This window comes from Rhinopithecus roxellana, chromosome 11 (assembly GCF_007565055.1).
Source record: "Rhinopithecus roxellana isolate Shanxi Qingling chromosome 11, ASM756505v1, whole genome shotgun sequence".
NCBI classification, from domain to species: Eukaryota; Metazoa; Chordata; class Mammalia; order Primates; family Cercopithecidae; genus Rhinopithecus; species Rhinopithecus roxellana.
The window spans coordinates 139,162,307-139,172,507 of record NC_044559.1 but is presented as its reverse complement, the minus strand read 5'-3'; the positions used below and the strand labels follow the sequence as shown (position 1 = coordinate 139,172,507).

Genomic DNA, 10,201 nt, shown 5'->3' with positions numbered 1-10,201 from the left:
CCTGTCTCTACTGAAAATACAAACATTAGCAAGGCATGGTGGCAGGTACCTGTAGTCCCAGCTACTCGGGAGGCTGAGGCGAGAGAATTGCTTGAACCCAGGAGGCGGAGGTTGCAGTGAGCCGAGATCACGCCATTGCACTCCAGCCTGGGTGACAAGAGCGAAACTCCGTCTCAAAAAAAAAAGACAGATGCAAGACCTGAGCACTAAGCCCCAGGGTGAGGGCCCTGGCAAGGGTCTTCATAAATTCCAAAAGGGCTACTTTGGCAGCCAAAGTGAATTTTTCTGGAACATTTATGTGCATGCTCGAAGCAAACAGTTTAATTCATCTTCTCATCTTGTTCCAGAAGTCCTCATTTATCTTTTGGGGTTTCCGGCCTCACTCTCCAGCCCTGGAAGCCTTTGACCCCAGCCCCCTTCTCAGTTCAGGGCTCTTGCATTCAGTGGATCATGTGGTATCCCACATCCCCAGTCACTTATCTTGATAAGGCACCATGGGAGGGAAAGCTCTGGCAAGGACCATTGCATCTGCCACATGGGTGCAGAACGAGGGAGGACAGTTACAAAGTTCTACAGCTCTCTACTCATCTGAAAATGATGAACCATTTCCTGCCAAGACCAAGCAACGTGCTAAGTAATGATCCGGTAATGGCATCTGCTGTCCTCTGCCCCGCGCATTCGTCTTCCTGTGTGGACACAGGAAAGACTTAATAGTCTGGCACACTTGCTCATCCTATGCATTCCTCATTTGCTGCTGTTTTAAGGCCTGGTGACTTGGAGTATGTGCCAGTGGTGAAGGGTGAGTGTGTTTGACAGGAGTTCCCAGGGATGTCTGGGGCAGAAGGTTGCCCTCAACCTTAGTTGAGGGTCGATCGTGGGCCAAGAAGAAATGGACAAGGTCTCATTCCATTCAATCCCCTGGACAACTCCAGGAGAGGGATGAGTTGGGCAGGATTACCACCATTTGAGAGTGAAAAAAACTGATGTTCAGAGCAGGTAAGTAATGCATTAAAGGTTGCACAACTAGTAAATACTTCATCTGAGATTTCAACACAATCAGTTTGATTCCAAAACCACTATTTGTAACCACTGTGTTACACACTCCTAAACAAAGCCAGCAACTGTAGAATCTAAACAATACAACTGGAGATACATACACATCTGGACAATTATGGCCACAATATACACAAAATTCAGAGTTTCATGGAAGGGAGGAATGGAATCTTGGAAGAACACAAAGACAGCTTCTCAACTTAGTGGTAAGTTCACTGATGTTCACGTTATATTGGATTTCATAACATGTGTGTGTGTGTGTGGGTGTGGGTGTGTGTAGCAAACAGTATATAAAGAAAATATCCAATGCGTTTTTCAAGACCTAAACAGATGCCCTCAGGGTGAATGATTTTCACCAAGAAAGGTAAAGAAATGTATTCATCAGAATTATTGTGCTGAATATGATACTAGATGCTATTAAAGATTTAAAATACAGTTCCTGTCTGCCTGATATAAGGAGCTGAGCCTAATGTGTGTGAGAAATCGTTTTAGAGGTTTCACAGAGGTCATCCGACCATTGATTTACTTTAAAAGGATTTTTCTCTAATCTAGAGAAAGAATGCTCAGAAAAAGACTAGAATCGCAAGCGCGCTCCCAGGGCTGTGCTTTGTGGGTTGGGGGCCTGACTCTTGCCAGGTGTGAGAGCTCCTGGGAGCTCTATTCCTGCTGCCCCGGCAACAGCAGCCATGGGGCTCAAGGAAACCATGGGCTGGGGAGGATCATGCTTCTTACATCCTCTATGCTTCTTACATCCTTTTGCAAAGGAGAGGAAAGGCCTTCTTCAGGATGGACCATCCCCAGTGGTAAATCACAGTCAGTGCCATCTGTGAGCATAGGAGCTGTTCACTGTGGCAAATACAAATTTAGTGTAAGTGCTCATCTTGGCTCCCCTGGTGGAAGGGTAGGTCCTTGAAGACAGGTACATCCCACCACGTCCAGCCTCGAAACTCCTCAGAGTACAGGTGCAAACATACATAAAATCATTGTAAAATTAAGGCAGTGATGGCTGCCTTTAGCATCGCTACATCCTCTATCCTAGAGAATTTCAGTGCCTGTGCACCTGGGCCTGGGCCACACTAACCCTCGGGATTCCCACCATTCCCCTCCCTACCCTCTGCCACCAGCAATATCTCTCACATCTGATAGTTATTTCTTCCTCTGGATGTGACAAGTGCTATCTCAGAAATCAGACGGCAATATGTTTATGGCTAATAAGCCACTAGCAGCAGTGGGTATGCAGGACCCCAGGCACTTTCCACTCTGGGCTACCTCGGAGACAGGGTGTTGCACAGTGGTTTGGGATGGGTCAGAACCAGAGTCTTCTCATTCCATCCTTCCTCACCCCCAGAGCATAAAGTACCCCTATTCCTAAATGCAATGCTCTTTCAAACACCAGCTGCACACAATCGAAAATAGCCTGAGAAAGCCTGTTGTACCAGCGTTCACACCTGCCTATTTAGAGTGGGATGAAGAGGAAATGACACCTGCTCCCAGCTGGCCCTGAGGCTGGATGCAGCACAGACTGAGCCAGTGTCCTCACCCCCAAAGAGGAGGCTTCCTCCAGCCTCACAGACACCTGAATTCTCTGGCACTTTCCATCCCACACACTGTTCATGGTCCATCCACTCTCCTTTTTATTCCCAGAATGATAACTCCAGAACAAAGGAGAGAGTCCATGGACAGCTTTGTGTTGATGCACATAAGTAAATGGGAGGTGGGGAGGACAAGTGGCATGAGGAGGGAGAATCCGCCTGGGAGAGGAACACGGAGTCCTTCCCCTGGGCAGGGAGGTCAGCAGTGATGGTGGCGCAGTGGGGGCCCAAGTGTGCCCTGAGGGTAAATTCCCCATGGAGCACACCAACAGTTGCTGACCTACATGTAAAAGTTTGCTCTTTGATTCCTTTGCTAGGGCTTCACTCGGGCACACAACTTCATGTTTGCTATTTGTTTTTTGTTTGTTTGTTTGTTTGTTTTTTGAGAAGGAGTCTCGCTCTGTCGCTCAGGCTGGAGTGCAGTGGCACGATCTTGACTCATTACAAGTTCTGCTTCCTGGGTTCATGCCGCTCGCCTGCCTCAGCCTCCCAAGTAGCTGGGACTACAGGCGCCCGCCACCACGCCCGGCTAATTTTTTTTATTTTCAGTAGAGACGGGGTTTCACCGTGTTAGCCAGGGTGGTCTCAATCTCCTGACCTTGTGATCTGCCCACCTCAGACTTCCAAAGTGCCAGGATTACAGGCATGAGCCACCGTGCCCAGCCCGCTGATACTTGTTGTGTAATCAACTAATGACAAAAGAGTGCAGAGGCATGATGAGTGTTACATCTGCCAACTGCTGGATTGTCTGAATAGATTCTCAAGCGACCATCTGAGGGCCACTCAGAAGTTTCAGTAGTGCCAGAAGGTCTTGACCTATTATTTTTAAATCAAGTAATTCTTAGGTTTTTTAAAATAAATCAAACTAGGAAAAAAACAAGTCCTGGATAATCATTTTGTAGCAGCATCACTGCCAAGCCAATTGCAATGACAACTTCCCAGAAGCTCTTATCTGCCCCCAAATTACTCTTATCTGCCCAAAAGTAAAGAAAGTTTCAATTCAGCAAGTCAGAGCAATTCACAGAGAAGAAGCAATGCCCTGACCTCTGGCATAGAAAACTAGAAGTTGATCCTTCTCCATTTCTTCTGTTAACCAAGATTCTCTTGGCATTTAATTTTACAAGGGCCACAAACAACTCCAGGGATCTCAGTGTAATCCTGCTTCTGGACGGGACAGAGAAGGCATCAGCTGCACAGAGGAGAAAATCACAGCTGTCCTTTCATTCTGTTCAAGCACACATGAAGCTCCTTTTAGATTCATCCACTGCATGCCAAACACCTGGGACAGTCAGAGAAGAATAAGAATGATGCCAGCCTTCTAAGAGCTGGCAGAACAGTGAGAGGGCAGGCTCAAGACATGGCACAGTCAAACACAGACAGAAAGCTATGGTATCTCAGAGGAAGATGGCGAGATCTGGAAAGCTCCCAGAGAAGACGGGACTGGAGCTGGGCTGCTTAGCACTGAAATAGTGGATTTGGGGAGAATATTTGCATGCAAGTAAAATATGCAAAACATGTTCAAAGAATAACTAAATGTGGTAGAAATGTGGAGTGAGAAAAATTGAAATGTCCACAGCTCAGGAAAAAATGTTTTCCAGCCAGCATCCCTGACCCTTCTCCCATTCCCAGGTCTAGGGCATCTAGAGCACCAAAATTACCAGCAACTCTCATCTTCCCTGGCTCCTCCTTACTTCACTTTTGATCCAAAAGTACATACCGGCCTCATCTCACCATTTAAAAAGCCATTTTCAGGCCCATGTCAGTGGCTCGATTGAGATACCGCAAGATAATGTGGTTTTTCCTGAAGTCAGAACAAGTTATCAAGTAAGTTCAGAGTAAGTCCTGAACTGCAGAGGGAAAGTGTGCTGATCCAGGCAGAGTTGTCTAAATGAAAATGCTGGTCACCTTCCTCTGGGTCCCATATTGAACTCGAGTTGGAAGAGGTGAGTCCTGTCTCAAAATGGAGGTCAAACCGCCGCCCGGTCGCCCCCAGCCCGACTCGCGGACGGGGGAGGAGGGCCATGATCCAAAGGAACCAGAGCAGTTGAGAAAACTGTTTATTGGTGGTCTGAGCTTTGAAACTACAGATGATAGTTTAAGTGAACATTTTGAGAAATGGGCACACTCACAGATTGTGTGGTAATGAGAGACTCCCAAACAAAACGTTCCAGGGGATTTGGTTTTGTGACTTATTCTTGTGTTAAAGAGGTGGATGCAGCAATGTGTGCTCGACCACACAAGGTTGATGGGCCTGTAGTGGAACCAAAGAGAGCTGTTTCTAGAGAGGATTCTGTAAAGCCTGGTGCCCATCTAACAATGAAGAATGTTTTTGTTGCTGGTATTAAAGAAAATACAGAAGAATATAATTTGACATACTACTTTGAAAAGTATGGCAAGATTGAAACCATAGAAGTTATAGAAGACAGAGTGGAAAAAAGAGAGGATTTGCTTTTGTAACTTTTAATGATCATGATACAGCTGATAAAATTGTTGTTCAGAAATACCACACTATTCATGGGCGTAACTGTGAAGTGAAAAAGGCCCTTTCTAAACAAGAGATGCAGTCTGCTGGATCACAGCGGGGTCGTGGAGGTGGATCTGGCAATTTTATGGGTCACGGAGGAAACTTTGGAAGTGGTGGAGGTAATTTGGGCCGTGGTGGAAACTTTGGTGGAAGAGGAGGCTGTGGTGGTGGAGGTGGTGGCAGCAGAGGTAGTTATGGAGGAGGTGATGTGGATATAATGGATTTAGAGGTAATGGTGGCAACTATGGCAGTGGTCCTGTTTATAGTAGTAGAGGGGCCTATGGTGGTAGTGGACCAGGATATGGAAACCAAGGTGGTGGAGGATATGATGGTTACCATGAAGTAGGAAATGTTGGCGGTGGGAGCTATGGTGGTGGTGGGAACTATAATGATTTTGGAAATTATAGTGGACAACAGCAATCAAATTATGGACCCATGAACAGGGGTAGTTTTCGTGGAAGAAGCTCAGGCAGTCCCTATGGTGGTGGTTATGGATCTGGTGGTGGAAGTGGTGGATATGGTATAGCAGGAGGTTCTTAAAACACCAGAAAAGGGCTACAACTCTTAGAAGGAGAGAGAGCGAGGAGTTGTCAGGAAAGCTGCAGGTTACTTTGAGACAGTTGCCCGAAATGCATTAGAGGAATTGTAGAAATCTGCCATAGAAGGAACAATGATCCATAGTCAGAAAAGTTACTGCAGCTTAAGCAGGAAACCCTTCTTGTTCAGGACTGTCATAGCCACAGTTTGCACAAAGTGCAGCTATTGATTAATGCAATGTAGTGTCAATTAGATGTACATTCCAGAGGTCTTTCTGTTGTGGCTTCGTCTTTTTCTTTTTCTTTTCATTACATCAGGTATATTGCCCTGTAAATTGTGGTAGTGGTACCAGAAATAAAAAATTAAGGAATTTTTAACTTTTCGTTGCTTGTTTAGTTCAGTTTTTCTACATTTTAATACAGAAACTTTAACAAATTGCAGTTTTGAAGGTGTTTCCTTGTGAGTTAACAAGCAACAAAGATCATTGTTAATCACTATTTTGTATGAATTTTGCTAAAGTTAACTGTAAAGAGACAACTGCTGACTTGCAGTTTAAGGGGAATCTATTCTCCCCATTTCCAAACCATGGTATGAATGGGCGCTGACATGTGGAGAGAATAGATAATTTGTGTGTTTGCAATGTGTGTTTTAGATAAATAGGATTGGGTATTTAAATTAGCATTTGTGAATTTAACAGCATTAAGATTACCTTCAAATGAAAAAAATCTCAAAATTTCTAATTGGTTTTTGTGCATTTTCATTTAAAATGTAATCATATGATTTTAGTGTGTTAGACTTGCTGAGTCCTAGCTGTGTTTAGAACATCTCCATCTACATTTACCTTGGTCAAATTTGAACTGCTGCCATAGGTTTTGGGTGTAAAGAATGTTTCTGCCTTCCATTTAAATTCTGAAAAGGGATAGTGGATGTTTTCCCTCTCCTGCGTTAGAAACCATTCTTAACAGCTTTTCAAAATATGGAACCATTAAGCCTGCTATATCTGAGCAAATTAGTGGGTACCTTTTTTTCTTTTTTAAAGCACACGAGGCCTATAAATCTTGAGTTATTTTCCTTAATTTAAAAATTTTTTGATACAAGTTTTCAGAGCAAGAGAATAAAAACCACACGTTATTAAACCCCTAACTGGCTGGCATGCTTTCCTGTTTGTACTCTATACATTTTGCTGGATGAAACCAAGGATGGTTTAGGTATAATTGTCCAAAATAACCTAACTGCAGCAGAAACGTAGCACAGTTGCTTAGTACAGGCTTCTCACTTCCTACAGACCTGAATTCAAATTTGGATAGTCTGAGTTCTTAAATTCCCAAAGAACACATTTATTGTGTATATTTCAATATAAATCATATTGTTACCAAGGAAGCCCCTGGTTGAGAAGAGTTTTGGATAATAAGGTTATACCAATGTCTACTGTGCTTACAATTTCATTCGAGCCCTGAGTATGTGCCCTGCTGTTACTCTTTCTTTGGTAGCTGAAGGTTGAATTCAATTCTTTCTTTTTGTTTTAAGAAGTACTAAGCAAACAAGCAATAAAAAGGGGAATGGGGCATGCTAGTGTTTGAATATGCTCTCTTGTTTCTCTAATTCTGTGCCTCTGTGCGTTAATATTTGAATGTATGCAATGCCAGCATGGAAATTGGCCTTCACACATACTGCAGTTTTCTAGAAACACTCACAAACCAATAAATGTAACAGACATTCCATTTTTTAATGGGCATATATGTGAAAAACAGTGTAGAAAATAGGCTAATATTAGAAAATGGTTAAGTCCTTAATAACTTCAAGTATAGTTATATAATGGACACTGTCAATGTTCATTACTTAAACCTGGCTACCTGGTCAAAATAATGCTTGGAAAATATTAAAATTGAACTAAATTGTCTCAGGTTCTTTTATTCATATAAATAAAGTTTAAAGGAATGGGGGAGATTAAAAAAAATAACGCTGGCCAGAGGCCCTCAAGATCCTGTATGGGCGTTTCAGAAAGGCGGAAGGATTGCGATGGGGCTCTTACACCTGGAACAGCTCTCCTAAGAGCTCCACTCCAGTGAGGCAAGCATGATGAAAAGATTACTATAATTCATTCCTTTTTTTAAGTAAAGCAAACACATTAAAATAAGTTCTACATAATTCACAACAAAACAGAATTGCTGGGATAGAGATGCATGTGGACATGGTATTTTAGCAAGAAATTTGCCAAATAATGAATTTGATTTTATGCCCCAGTAAATGCTTTTATTTTCTTTTCAAAGAACAGGCTATTTCCCTAGCAATTTCCGAAACACTATCTCAGCTAAATTTCTTTTAGTTTAGTAACAAGTTAATGTTGCATTCCCTGGTTTTTTAAGTTTTTTTGAAGGTGCAGCTGTCAATACATGTATTGCTAAATGAACTGCATGTTTAAAAAATAATTTACATCAAAAAACCAGAATGTCTTAATTACCTGGAGGAGGAATGGATACAACTGCTATATTTATCACTATCAATGTTTGAATAACTAACTTTAATGTCTTAAATTATTATGTTAGATTGATTAGTTTTACAAGAAGTTCAAAGCATACAACTTATTCCCTAAAGTGGGTCTTACATGTAGATAATATTTTATTTTCCCTCCGTTTTCCTGTAGAAAAATTGTTCTAAATTCATTATAGAAAGTTTGCCATTTAATTACCTAAAAGGTGATGTTATTGTGACAATTTTTGTAAATATTTCTAAAATGCCCAGAATTATACTGTATGAATACATCATTATTTATGGCATGTGATCATAGAAATGTTTTATTTGCATCATTTAGATTCGGTTTGTCTGCAAGTAACAGAGCACCTAGCAGTGCTGGCTTATTTGTCTGCAGCGATGTAGGGGAAGAAGCCCACAGCTGATCTAGCGGCTCAACACCATCTCTAAGACCAGTTCCCATAAGTAGTCCTGCCCTGCCGTCCTCAGGGTGAGGCTCCTGTGCTGGGATCACAGGATGGCTGCCGTGCTCCCACCGTGTCCAGGGTCCAAGATGGGAGGAAGAAGATGGATGGCAGGGGAAGGACAGAGGCCAAAGGCACAAGCCAGCATTGTCAGATCAGCAACAAGATTTTTTTGCTTTAAGCCTCACCCCTGGTGACTTCTGATTCCGTCCAAACACCCAAAATTGGGTCATATGTCCCCCCTTAGCTAATAGGGTATCTGTGGAGTTAGATACTTTTCAGTGGGTATTGACATACAAGAGTGCTATTAGGAAGTAGAGGAGTATGAACACTGACTAAGCAATTAGCTGTTTCTGCCACAGTGTTGAGATTTTACTGACTTTTATTGCTTGTGGTAGAACCTTACATTGCATGGACTGGTTCTGGATTTCTTCTATTTCATGCACACAGGAAGGATACTTCCACACTCCCATGAAGTCAGGCACAACCAGTGCTTGCCTGCAGCTAATGAAGGGTGAGCAGAAACAATGTGTGTAGCTCCCAGGCTGAAGCACCCAGCTGCAGTGCTTGACTGAGCCCTGACTTCCCCATCACAGCAATCATAGAAACAATTGTCAAGATGGAGCCGTCTTAGAGTGATAAATACAAACCAAGCTCTCCCACAACCCACACTAGATGGAGCACCAACACTTTCTGATGAGCAGAAAGCAAACCTTTGTCCTTTTAGCCCTCAGGACTTGGGGCTTGTTTGTTACCATCAAACTTGGCCTATCCTGACTGGTACAAATTGGTAGTAGTGTCCTCAATTAAATGTATGTATATGTTTGTTTAATAAATAAGTGGGGATATATTAAAATGTAGCATACATTTAAAACCCAATAGCATTTCCTTAAATATAAAGTGTTGAAAAATAAATGATCCACCCCTTTTTCACAGTTTATGTCCTGGAATGACACTGGTTTGAATGCAGAGATAAGTGTAGGGGCATGAGGAGGAGGAATCTTTGAGGAGTTAAGTGACTCTTTGAAGAGCATATGGAAGATGAGGACCCCTACTAAGGAAGGTCCCTATTGATGGGGAGCAGTTATCTATCATGGAGAAGCTGTGCCCGCCTCCATCCTAATAAGCCCTAATAAACTGATTTTTGCTGTTTGTTTTGAAATAATTTTAGACTTACAAAAATGTCACACCAATAGTCCAAAGACTCCTCCCTCGACTTCATTCGACGCACTCTCTCCTGCTTTTCCTCCTGCTGATCAGGAAATGTCTCTGCTTTCTTGGCAAACTCATCCTTCTTTACATACAGTTGGAATGTTAGAGCTCCTCAAGGTGGCCCCCAGGCCCCCTTCTCTGTGCCATCTGCACTCTGTCCTCAGAAGAACTCGTGTGCACCCAGGGCTTCGGTTACCGCACAGCATGGTGGTGACTCGCAAACATGTCCCTTGAGCCAGACCACTCCTCACATTTCCATGCTTTTGTCTGCATATTGTCCTTGGTATATCTAGTAATATCCAATTCTATGCTTGATATTCACTCTTCTCTGGCTCAAATGAATCTCA

At 42.8% G+C, this 10,201-nt stretch overlaps 1 pseudogene; it reads left to right on the top strand.

The window, feature by feature from the left end:
- The first annotated feature begins 4,605 nt into the window (after positions 1–4,605).
- Positions 4,606–5,709, top strand: LOC104671926 (annotated as a pseudogene).
- The last annotated feature ends 4,492 nt before the right edge of the window (positions 5,710–10,201 follow it).